Source organism: Coenobita brevimanus, chromosome 69 (genome assembly GCF_032717465.1).
Source record: "Coenobita brevimanus isolate Jiangsu-jjx chromosome 69, ASM3271746v2, whole genome shotgun sequence".
Lineage (NCBI taxonomy): Eukaryota > Metazoa > Arthropoda > Malacostraca > Decapoda > Coenobitidae > Coenobita > Coenobita brevimanus.
Genome location: NC_137022.1, coordinates 3,887,285 through 3,901,144, shown reverse-complemented (window position 1 = coordinate 3,901,144; position 13,860 = coordinate 3,887,285).

Below are 13,860 nucleotides of genomic sequence, written 5' to 3'. Positions count from 1 at the left end.
ACAACAGTACAGGGAGTTTCCAAACATTATCCTCTCTCAATAGGGCCAACATCCACTGCCCAACATCCACTGCCCAACATCCACTGCCCTACGTTGTATCTCTATTATAACCCCATCCATATACAGATTGAACCACTCTATCCAAAGCAGAATTTTAAGTGCTCAGTATATCACGATCTACATACAAACTATAATGTGATACGTTCCTGGCGTACGCCACTGTCTTAATTACTTTAAGATACAAGGTAGCCAGTACTGAAGTTCGACTTGCCACGACCAAGTACTGCACAATTAGAGGCTGAAAATTTTAACTGATTTCGGTAAGCCATCAGAATGGCAGTGTAATCTGAGCCAGGAAAAATGAGAAATTTGCAATAAAAAAATCAGATCAGCAATGTTGATATTTCCCCACCTCTATCTCTACCTTGGAACCTTATAGTAAAAAAATATATCGGCTCCTGAAAAAGGGGGGCGTACTCCCCTCACGCCCCCCCCCCCTGGATCTGGGCCTGTCTATTGTCAGCTATTACGATGTCAGTTATGTGAGTAAGCTTTAAAACTACTTAGAAGTGTTTACAATACAAATTATGATCAATATTATCTACATAAAAGCACTCAATGGGAAGAAAATGGAAATAAAATGTCTTACCAAAATCATAGACAACTTTACAACGTCCAAAGCTCAAGCCAGACTGACCACGAGCCGGCGAATTTCGCCTCCCTCACTCCCTTCATCCTTTCCCTAGTTCATCCTCCCCCCCTCTTTCACCAACTTGTCTTTATCCACCACCTCCCTCCCTTCACACCCCTTCTTCCTCCTCCCCTCCTTTCCCCCACCCCCCTCCATTTCCCCTTTTTTTTTACTTTTCCTTAATTTCCTTTCTTTCCTTTCCCCTCATTCTCTTTCCACCTCTCTTCTCCCTCCACCTCTTCCTCCTCCCTGAAAATCACGCTTCCTTCATTCTTCCTCCATCCCCCATCCCTCCTCCCTCTCCCCTCCCTCCTCCTTCCCCCCTTACCTCCTCCATCCCCCCTTACCTCCTCCCTACCCCTCCATCCCCCTCTCCTTCCTTCCTTCCCTGCACCATCCGATTCTCTCTTCCCCACTTTACATTCCCTCTCCCCTTCTATCCCCCTCCCTCCCCCCCTCTCGTTCTTCTAGTCTCTCTTGGTGGTCTGCTGGGCGGGGTACTTCACATTTTGTACATATTATGTAAGTACTTTATATCATCTTGTTTAAGTTGTCCTAATTAGTGCCGACAGCTGAAGTATATGGAAATGTTCCTGACTCGTCTGGTTCTCTTTCATATACTGATGTCCGCTATATTAGTTTGTGCCTTGACTGACAGTCAGCAGATGATGAGTGCAGGTATGTAATGTAGAATGGCATTACATATCTGTAGTCGATGGTGTTCACATGATCGACGTATTTTTACCATTAGTGAAGGTCTACTCACTTCATGCAGAGCTGCTCGTACTATATGTAATAGGCGAGGGCACCCACCATCCATTCATCTGATGTAGCGGTACTCTTACTATATGTGGTAGGTGAGGGCACCCACCATCCAATCACCTGATGTACAGTAGTGCTGCTCTTACTATATGTAGTAGGTGAGGGCACCCACTGTTCACTCACTTGATGTAGTGCTGCTTTTACTATATGTAATAGGCGAGGGCACCCACCATCCACTCACCTGATGTAGCGCTATGTTCAGGTGACTGTACTGGCCAACTAAATGGCCTACTGTCAGGAAGCCATTTGTTACACTGGGTGGTGACCATATAACCAAACGGACGCCTGGTGGCCTAGTGGGTTAAGACGCTCCAACCAATAATGAAATACAACAAAGAATTACTGCCCTTCATTACTTGTGGACCCAGCAGAGAACCATTGTAGGGCAAAGCTAATTTTTTGTTATTTATATAATTAAATCCAGTCAAAGCCTCTACACGTGTTACATAGGAAGTAGAGTACAATATTAGCACTTTTAGGACTTTTAGCACTTTTGAGGTATAGTGCAATTATTAGCTATCTATCTATTGCCAGACGCCATAATTCCGTAAGGGGTGGCAATTTGACTTTGAGTTATTTGTTTTACGGGGAGGGGCACTAACCCTCCACCAACCCACTTGCTGACACGTAGGGAACACGTATGGTTTGGTTATATGGTTACCGCCCAGCAATGTAAATCGTTTCTTGGCTTACAGGAAATCATTTTGCTTGTCACTCAATGTAAAGCCACCTGTAAAGGAATGAAAAGCAATGAGAAGTGACAGGAAAGCTGGGAGAAATAGGAAGAGAGGAGGGCAGGCAAAGAAAAAGCATTATAAAGGCTAAGGAAGAAGTAGGCAACACTACATCAAGTGAGTGGATGATGGTCGCCACCACCTACCACGAACTATTAACACTTTTAGCATTTTTAGCACTTCAAAGGTAGAGTACAATTTTTAGCACTGGGGAGGTAGACTACAATTTTTAGCACTTTTTGAGGTAGAGTACAATTTTTAGCACTTTTTGAGGCAGAATACAATTTTTAGCACGTTTTGAGGCAGAGTACAATTTTTAGGACCTTTTGAGGCAGAGCACAATTTCTGGTGCTCTTTGAGGTAGAGTAAAATTTTTTGTACATTTTGAGGCAGAAAACATTTTTCGGCAGTTTTTGAGGCAAAATAGTTTTTAGCACTTTTTTCACTTTTTGAGCTAGAATAAAATCCTTAGCACTTTTTGAAGTAGAATACAATTTTTGCCATTTTTTGAGGAAGAGTAAAATTTTTTGCACTTTTTTAGTTCCTAAAATATACTTACAGTTGACCTTTATTTCTGAAATTTTGCATGTAGGTGATAGAGGTCAAGGTCACAGCACTGTTGAATAAAATAGGTTGGGGTCTTTATATAACGTGTTTTGCGAGCGGCGCCAAATTCCACGTTCCGACCTTTAGAGCGGACGAATTTACCTGATTATTATTATTATTATTATTATTATTATTATTATATTGTTGTTCTTGTTGTAGTTCTTGTTGTTGTTGTTGTTGTTGGTGGTGGTGGTGGTGGTGGTGTTCTTATTATTATTGTTGTTATTATTATTATTATCATTATTATTATTATTATTACAAATTGTTTTTATTATTATTACAAGTTGTTTTTCTTCACTTGTAATACAAAAACAAAAATATCTCGTAACTTTCAACTGAAAGGATGACACTGATAATTTCAGTGTATAGATATGAGGCGTGATAATTCTATACGAGAAGAACTCTGTAATCTGCACTCCTGCCTCCTCCCCAACACTACCCCTCCCCTCCAGTCTCATCCATTTTTCCTCCCCACCACCATCATTCTCTCCCCTCCTCGTCCCCCTTCCACTCTCATTCTCTCGCCCTCCCCATCCACTCCCATTTTCTCCCTTACTCTCCACTCTCCCCCCTCCCGCCTCATCTCTCATCCCCAACCCCATCCCCACTCCCATCTTCTCTCCATCCCCCTCCAGCGTCATCCACTACTTCCCCTCCACTGTCTCCCCACCCTTCCCCTACCCAGCCCCCTCCACCATCCCCCTTCCCTCCACCCTGTACATCCAACCCATCATCTGTTCCAAACCCCATTCTTCCCCTTCAACCCTTCCACTACCCCTGCCCAACCTCATTTTTTTCTTCTTTCACTCTCATTACCTCCCCCTCCCCCTCCCCTTCCTATCCTTATCCACTACAACCTCCCACTTGAACCCTTTTGCACTCCCCACTCCCTCTCCCCCCTTCCCCCTCCCCATGTACCCTTTCTTCTTCCTCCTTCCCCTTCCTCCCTCCTGTTCACCCGCCTCCTCATTCCTACAACTATATCTCTTCCACCCTCACTGCATCCACCTCCCATTGCCATCCCCTCCTCCATCTTCCACACTACACCCACACCCCTCTCCACACCCAAGCTTTGGCTCTGTAACCTAAACTGTATCCCCCCCCTTACCTCTCCCCCTGGCACTCCTCATCACCACGTTGCCAGGCAGTCACCCTCAGTGCCAATCTCTTGTGTCGCATCAGTGCTTCTCTTAGTCTCTCAACAACAGTGTCCACCTCCCCCTCTGGCTCTCAGCGTAAGTGCAACCTCTCGAGTATTACTAACAGGGATACTTACAAACCCACATCACCGTTAGGGAGGGAAGTATGGATGACTCCTAAATGATACCGAAGTGGATGTGCATATAACTTTTAATCTAATACAATGTCAAGATCGCTCGTGAATGACTGCTGAACCGCCATAACTTAGCAACACGAACTATGTCTCCATCATGACTACAGCATCATCTTAAGCCCCAACCCCCTACACGGAGGGAAGGGACTCAGAAACATTAACGGGAAAGCACAAAGGTGGAACTATCAACAGAGTGATCAGTAATTATGGGATGCGCATCAATCGACTCATTAACGCAAACCTGAAACTCTCGGGTCTATTTCACGAGAGAAGCGAGCCACACCAAACTGCCCTGATGTGAGATGGAGCCACTTAAAAAAAAAAAAAAAAAAAAAAAAAGAAAGAAAGAAAGAAAGAATGAAAAAGTGATGTAGCCCTTGTCATGCGTATCTCCGTACCTACCTCATCCAGTCACTTTCGCCGTTCGCTCAAACAAATTTATTGTCACTGCAAAACCCCGCGAGTCTTTGTTAAATGGGACACAGAGGAGAGCAAACAGCAACACTCCTACTTGTCTTTCCGTGTCCATCTGTGACCGAGAAAACAACGGCTGTGGTGTCTTTTTTATGAGTCGAAGATGAGGAAATTAAGAATGTTCCCTCACCCATCAGTCCTTCCACCCGAGGTTGGCAAAACAAAGTAAAATGGTGACCGCGAAACATTGTAAATTCTCAGGTAAATATCACAGGATGGAGAGCTATGTAAAAGGTGTGACACTAATATAAATGTGTGACACTAATATAAAGGTGTGACACTGATATACAGGTGTGACGCTAATATAAAGGTGTGACGCTGATATAATAATGTGACAATGATATAAAGATGTGACACCGATATAAAGGTGTGACGCTGATATAAAGGAGTGACAATGATATAGAGGTGTGACACTGATATAAAGGTATGACACTGATATAAAAGTGTGACACTGACATAAAGGTGTGACACTGATATAAAGGTGTGACACCGATATAAAAATGTGACACTTAATATAAAGGTGTGACACTGATATACAGATGTGACACCGATACAAAGGTGTGACACTAAAATAAAGGTGTGACACTAATATAAAGATATGACACTGATATAAAGATGTGACTGATATAAAGGTGTGACTGATATAAAGGTGTGAAACTGACATAAAGTTGTAATGCTAATATAAAGGTGTGACACTGATATAAAGGTGTGACTCTGATACAAAGGTGTGACACTAAAATAAAGGTGCGACACTGATATAACGGTATGAAGCTTACATAAAGGTGTGACACTGATATACAGGTGTAACGCTAATATAAAGGTGTGGCACTGATATAATGGTGTGACATTGTTATAAAGGTATGACACTGATATAATGGTCTAACGCCAATATAAAGGTGTGACACTGATATTAAGGTGTGACACTAATCTCATAATGATGCTGAGGTCTTGGCTGTGTTCTCCCCGACCTGGACGGAAGGAAAATATTTAGCTTTTGCGATAGCCAGTTGAGGATGAGAAGGCGAACACATAACGAAGTCACTTTTAAATTTTATTACTGTATCGTAGTCTCCCATATTCCTTGGTAATTAGTTCCCTGATTATAATATCCCTGAAGAAATGTTTTGCGCAATTAACTGGCGATTTTGTACCCATTACTATCTATCTATCTGTCTATAACCAGACGCCTTAATCCCGTAAGAGGTGGCCCCAAACAACTGTCCTCCACGTCGCCCTGCCATTTCGCTGCCCTCCCGCTCCCTCACCCCCCCCTACTCTCCACTCCATCCTTCCATCACATCCTAGGCCTCCCTCTTCCACTCCCCCCCTCCACCTCTCTCTCTCTCTCTCTCTCTCTCTCTCTCAAACCACACGGGCAAATCACCTAAGTGTATAATTTTCTCTTACTCATATTAAAGAAATCAGTCTAAAATTATTGTTTTTAATATCTGTGTTGTGGAATGGAACCTATGATAGTTCACTCCACAGCTTTATCATGTCAACCACCTTCTTAAGACTGTACTTTTCCTGTCATTACTAAATTTCCTTGCTGGCCATCAATTTCCTTCAGTACATTCTAAAGTACTTCCTTTCCTGAGGCCATGTTACTGTTTTACCTCACTTTTATTGGTGTTGTTTGTGAATACAGGCCTCTACAAATGCACATCTCTCTCTGCTCTCTAGCACGTAAACACCTCACAGTGCTGGGGCATGGGCAGTGTCGGGAGCGGTGGTGGTGACAATGTGGTGATTTCATGATTGTGTACTCTAAAAATCCGTTACTTTAATTACCTTCGTGCGATTGCTAGGCGAAACCTGCACGTGTGGCGTAATTTAATCAGAGGTGTGGCGCGTAATTTAAACAAAGCAGTGGCGTGTAAATTAAGCAGAGATGTGGCGCGTAATTTAAACAATGGGCTCCCTTAGTGTATAAGAGAGATTGGAATTTCAATGATTGTCCTCGTGTACTCGATACCCATAAATACGAGCTGCTGCCTGCTAATTTTCTTCACCTTGTGGCATGTAAATTCACTGGCTGTGTGTGTGTGTGTGTGTGTGTGTGTGTGTGTGTGTGTGTGTGTGTGTGTGTGTGTGTGTGTGTGTGTGTGTGTGTGTGTGTGTTCTTACCTAATTGTTGTTACGTAATTGTATCTTTACAGGAATGAGTCAAGCTCACACTATCCCATGTCTTAAACCATTTTCATCGTACATATCGTTAAGTTTGTGAATTGTTTTGGCACAAACTATTTCATTCGGTAGTGCATTCCACTGATCAATTGCCCTATTTGGGAACTAAACTTCTTTACGTCTTTATCGTCTCTCTTTTATGCAGTTGTTTTGCAGTGTCCTCTCGCTGATGCATCCCCATAGGTTATGCAATCATTTATATCTATTTTGTCCTTCCCTGACATGCATTTATATAGCATAATCATGTCTCCTCTTTTCCTTCTTTCCTGTAGTGTAGGTAGATTCAGTTTTCTAGTCTTTTCTTCGTAGCTTAGATCTCTTATGCTTGGTACCCATCTTGCAGCGGCCCTTTGAACTTTTTTCAGCCTTATCTATGTGTTTTTTGAGATGGGAACTCCAGACTACTGACGCATGCTCCAGGGTTGGTCTGATGAATGATGTTATTATCTTTCTTAACATGTCTTCATTTATGTATGTGAATGCTGTTCTCATATTTGCAAGCAGTGCATATATGTTCCGTACCTTCTCACTGATGTGGTCAGCCGGAGATAGTCTGTTATTGATAATCACACCTAGGTCCTTCTCTTTTTCTGATGTGTGTAGCGTTTTACTTCCTAACTTATAATCCCAATCAGACCTTTTTCCACTTTTACCAGACTTGATTACACTTGCCCACATTGAATTCCATTTGCCATGTATTGCTCCATTCATGAAGTTTATTTAAGTCTTCTTGTAGCTCTTTACAAGAGTCTGTGTTAGTAATTCTCCTTTGTATTTTTGAATCATCAACAAACATATTTAGATAGCTTTCATTTCCAATGTTACTGTCTATATCATTCATATACACTAAAAACATAATTGGTGCCAGCACTGAGCCCTGTGGAACTCCACTAGTCACTTGCCTCCATGATGAGTAATTTCCCCTTAGTACTGTTCTCATTTCTCTTTTTTTGAGAAAATCTTGCATCCAACTATACAGTTTGCCTCGGATTCCTCCTTGATAGTACAGTTTCCATAAAAGTCTTTGGTGCGGCACTTTGTCAAATGCTTTCTTGAAATCTAAGTAGATACTGTCCACCCACCCTTCTCTGTTCTGTAATGTTTCTGTTACTCAACAGATTAGTAACACATGATTTTCCCTTTCTGACACCAAACTGTCTTTCTGTTACTGTATTGTGTTCTTCTAGATGATTTACCCAAACTTTTCTTATCAGCTTTTCCAATGCCTTGCTTACAACACTGGTTAGTTATATTGGTCGGTAGTTGAATTAATTTTGTCTATTCCCTTTCTTGAATAAGGGGACAATGTTTGTTTTCTTCCAAATATCAGGGAGATTACCTGGTCCCAACGATTCCTCGAAAATTAAAGATAATGGTTTACTATCTATCTTCACCAAACTACATGCACAGTACACACTACACTTCCTATTCAAAATTAACCAAAAATGGCGTTGATTCACCCAGCCTCGGAGTCCCCAGGGGGGGGGACCATAAATGCCCCCGCCATCTGCCCCTCTCCCGGTGACGACTCGAGGTGCCTGGAACCACTGTCTGACTCTCTTCTTCTTCATTTCTGCAACATTCGCGGCCTTTCATCTAACTTTCGCTCTGTTGAGCACCACCTCTCCTCCTCTAAACCTCACCTTCTTTTTCTAACGGAGACTCAGCTGTCTGAGGCAACTGACAGCAAACCCTTTTCTGTATCCTCCTACTTTCTCTATACTCATTTCAAAGCCAAAGGTGGCTGTTGTGTATACATACGCAACGACTTATCTTGCTCTCGTGTTCCTGAACTTGATTCTTCTGAATTCTCCACTCTCTGGCTTCGGCTTTCCTGTCATTCTCTGACTAAATATATCTGTGCTGTTTACTTATCCCCTAATTCTACTGACTATCAAAAATTCTTCGACTATCTTACTTCTACGATGGAACACATTCTGTCCATTTCTCCTTTCTCTGAAATCTCCATTCTCGGAGATTTCAATGTTCACCACCACCTTTGGCTCTCCTCTCCTTTCACGGATCCACCTGGTGAACAAGCCTACATCTTTTCTATCCTTAATGACCTAGAGCAGCTTGTACAGCACCCTACCCGTATCCCTGACCGCCTTGGAGAGAGCTCCAACATACTTGACCTCTTCCTCACAACCAATCCTTCTGCTTACTCTGTTAATCTTTTCTCTCCGTTGGGCTCCTCCGATCACAACCTTATTACCTTAACCTGTCCTATCGCTCCAGTACGGCCTGCGGACCCTCCAGGGAAACGTCGTCTCTGGCATTTTGGAGCTGCGGACTGGGAGGCCCTCAGGCAGTACTTCTTTGATTTTCCCTGGAATGATTATTGCTTCCATGGCCGTGAGCCATCTGAGTGTGCCTTGCGCATTACGGAGGTTATTCTCTCGGGCATGGAAGCATACATTCCTTTCTCATATCCTTTGACTAACGCAAGAAAGCCTTGGTTTAATCACGCTTGTTCTAATGCTGTCCGCAACAAGGAGAGGGCCTACAAAAGGTACCGGAGCCAACCCACCCCTGAATCACATAATCTTTACGTTTCTGCCCGGAATCGTGCTAAGTCTGTTCTTCGTTCTACTAAAAATAATTTCATCCATACTAAATGCTCTCAACTCTCCAACTCGAATTCTTCTCGCTCCTTCTGGCACCTAGCCAAAAATCTTTCTAACAACTTTACCTCATCATCCTTCCCTCCTCTTTTCTACTCTGATGGTTCTGTAGCTATTTCTTCTACTGATAAAGCAGATCTCTTGGCACAGACTTTCTCCTCCAATTCCACCTTAGACGATTCCGGTGCTGTTCCTCCATCACTTCCCCACTCTGACTTCCTCATGGCTGACATTAAAATTTCTTCAGTTGATGTATTTTCTGCCATTACTGGCCTCAGTACTAACAAGGCATATGGGCCTGATGGAGTCCCTCCTGTTGTTCTCAAAAACTGTGCTTCTGTGCTTACACCCTGCCTAGGCAAACTATTTCGCCTTTGTCTGTCAACTTGTACCTTTCCTTCTTGCTGGAAGTTTGCTCTCATTCAGCCAGTCCCAAAGAAGGGTGACCACTCCCAAACCTCCAACTATCGTCCAATTGCTTTAACGTCCTGTATTTCAAAAGTTTTCGAGTCAATTCTTAATAAAAAAATTTTAAGGCATCTTTCCTATCACAACCTTCTTTCCGATCGTCAGTATGGGTTCCGTCAGGGACGCTCCACTGGCGATCTTCTCACCTACCTTTCAGACTCCTGGTCATCCTCCTTTCGGGACTTTGGCGAAAGCTTTGCCATTGCACTTGACATCTCAAAGGCTTTCGATCGAGTCTGGCATAAATCTTTAATTTCCAAACTGCCCTCCTACGGTTTCTATCCTTCTATCTGTGCCTTCATCGCTAGCTTCCTTTCTGGTCGTTCTATAGCCGCTGTCGTAGACGGCCATCGTTCTTCTCCTAGATCTATCAACAGTGGTGTTCCTCAGGGCTCTGTCCTATCACCAACTCTCTTCCTTTTATTCATCAATGATCTTCTAAGCTGTACATCTAACCCTATCCACTCATACGCTGATGACTCCACCCTTCATCTTTCCATTCGGTTCCCGCAACGCCCATCTCAACAGTTACTTCAAGAAACAAGGGATGAGGCTATGGCACACCTAATGTCTGACTTGGCTCATATCTCTGACTGGGGTAAAAATAATATGGTTGTCTTTAATGCATCTAAGACTCAGTTCTTACACCTATCAACCCGACAAAATCTTCCACAGGTATGCCCACTAATGTTTAATAATATTCAGATTAATCCTGCATCATCCTTGAACATGCTTGGGGTTTCATTTACTCGGGACTTATCTTGGAAAGATCATATTACATCTCTTGTAAAATCTGCTTCCAAGAGATTGGGTGTGCTAAGCCGACTCCGCTCTTTCTTTACCCCTGCACAATTGTTGACTCTATACAGAGGTTTTATCCGCCCCTGTGTGGAGTACAACTCTCATGTGTGGGGAGGCTCCCCACATACAGCTCTTCTCAATAGGGTGGAGTCAAAGGCTTTTCGTCTCATTAACTCTCCTCCTCTTACTGACTCCCTTCAACCTCTGTCTCTTCGCCGCACTGTTGCATCTTTATCTCTTTTCTATCGCTACTTTAATGGTCACTGCTCCTCTGAACTGTCTGCTTGCATTCCTCCACCTCTACGACGGGCGCGTAGCACCCGTCTGGCAGCAAACTCTCATCCCTTTTCTGTCCAACTCTCTAATGCAAGAGTTAACCGTTACTCCCAGTCTTTCATTTATGCAACAGGTCAGCTCTGGAACTGTCTCCCTCTGTCTGTATTTCCTCCTGCCTATGATCTCCAGTCTTTCAAACGTAGTGTGTCCAGGCATCTCAAAATGATCGGATCTTGAATTTGGCTCTATATTGTATTTTGTTTTTCTCTTGGAGGGAACTGTTACTGCGGGCTCATGGCCTTTGGTTCCTTCTTCCTCGCATAAAAAAAAAAAAAAAAAAAAAAAAAAAAAAACTTAACTCCTTTGCACATTCATGTAGCACCCAACATGATAATTCATCAGGACCATTTGCTTTTCCTCTGTCTAATTTACTTAACTCCTCCTGTATTTCTTTTTCTGATATTTGTATACCTGGTACTATGTGTGGGCATGCATGTTCCACATAATCCCTCTCAAAATTATTTTCTTCTGTAAAAACTGATTGGAAATTCTTCTTTAGTGCTTCACAAATATCCTTCTCTTTTGCGTAGGTGATCCCCTCATCTGTAATGGATTGTATTTCATCTTTTACTTGGTTTTGCTTCGGATGTAGCTGTAAAATAGCTTCGGTTGATCACTACTTTTATTTACGATGTCCTGCTCAAACTGTTACGGGCTTCCCTCCTTATTCTTCTATAATCATTAATTGCCTGTTTATAGTTGTTATATGTCCTTTCACTATTGTGCCTTCTGTATCTGTTCCACAGCAAATCTCTTTTTTTCTTTTGATTTTTTACATTCTGTATTAAACCATTTCTTTATTTTCTTTTCTGCTTCTTTGTGCTGTGGGATGTACTTCTGGACTCCTCTTTCATAAAGTTCACAGAATTTTCTATATATAACATTAAAATCCTGTCCTCTAAGCTCTTTTTCCCAATCTATTTCTGAGAAGTATTTATTTAGGTAATGATAGTTGCCCTTTTTGTAGTTAAGGCTCTTTTTGTAACTTTCATTACTATTAACTATGTCATATGCAATCGTGAAGTTGTAATTCAATACTGCGTGGTCACTTTTGCCGAATGGAGGGTGATACATATATTGTCAATATCATTTTCTTGCCTAGTAAATATAAGATCTAGTACTGATGGTATGTCAAGTCCTCTTTTTCTGGTGCTTTCTTTTACATGTTTTGTTTGGAAAAACTCCTGCACAAGGTCCAGGAGCTTTTGGTCCCAACAGCTTTCCTGGCTTTTTATATCTAGAGTATTCCAATTTATAATTGTATTGAAATCTCCAGTTAGTATAATTCTTTCAAATTTCTTCTCTATTCTATGTAGTAATACTCTTAAACTTTGAATTGTTTTCTCTGCCAGGTCTTCATATTCCCCTTTTTCCCAAATGTTTCATCTGGATGGTATTAATTTGCGACAATGAGGGACTTTCAGGTGTCGTCTGCTACCTAGCTGGTGAGCCCTATTTCGGTCCAGACCTAGAAAAATAACATAACTATTGTGACTATTCTATACGTCTGGATAAACTTACAAGAGTTAGCAACACTATCGACCATTAAAGTCACTAAAATACTCTTTCATAAAAAATATCATGCCCATGAATGAATACCCTTGACTGGCTATTATGCACATGTGTACATTGGGCTTCCATCCGGTAATCCCTTACAAACAGTAATTTCGTTGTGTTACCGATGAGTTCAGTGCAATTGGCTTTCATATCTACATTCGTATGTATTTTTGAGTGAGAATAGTGCTTTCTTGAAGCTTGTCATTGCCTCAGTTTTCATAAATTTAATATTTGCCAAATACCGTCACATATGACATAGGCGACCGTCCCTATGGCGGGATAAAACATAGCTCACTTTTCGGTAGCTCTCGGTGAAGGCGGATGTGTATACGGTTCATTTACTAGACCATTATGGCGATTAACCAAGGTTTTGAAGTCCAATATTTGCATAATTCGTATGATGTACCTTGATTTATACAATGAGGTTACAAAAAAGACAAAAGTTAGCTTAGTGCTGCTACATGAGCGTGATTACTTCCTTCACTATGAGGACGTAAATCATTTTATTCTTTATTCCGACGAATTTGTTCAGCTCAGGAGAAACTGAACTGGATGATACAGCTTCATTGACCCCTTTCAGTATGAGTATTCTAAATGGTAAAATCGTTTGGCAGCAAGAATAAAACTATATCATCGGACTTAGGCTTCTGACATCAATCTGTCAGAGGCTCAGAGTCTTACCTGATCATCATTTGGTACATGTTTTATGGTTTATTCTACCATCCCTTCCAAAAATTGAAGGAACATACATGATTCTAAATGGCACTGGAGACTTGGTACGACTTCTGTCTACACATGCCAACGGAAGGCAATTTGTTCCGGTTTGGATGTGTGTTTTCTTGGGAGTATGCACGTACAGGTTAACAAGTAGCAAAGAATAAGAAATGTAGAAACTGTAGCAACTGCAAAATAATTGTGTGGTCACAATGGTAAGAGTTTATGAAAAAAGAAATGGATAAGAAAACACTTTTTATCACTGAAAACAACATTCAACATTTATTAGGTAACAGCATGTAGTACTGCTATCGAGTGTCTGTCCTTTCCATTCCTCCTTCCTTCTTTCTTTCCCCCCTTTTTTGTCGTTCTTTACTTCATTCCTTCCTCGTCCTTTTGACTACGGGTGACTACACTCCCTCTTCTATCTTTCCTTCATTCTTTCCTCTTCCTTCTGTCTATGAGTGTCTTTACACTGAGAGGAAAGCCAAATGGTTTCCTGTACACCTTAGG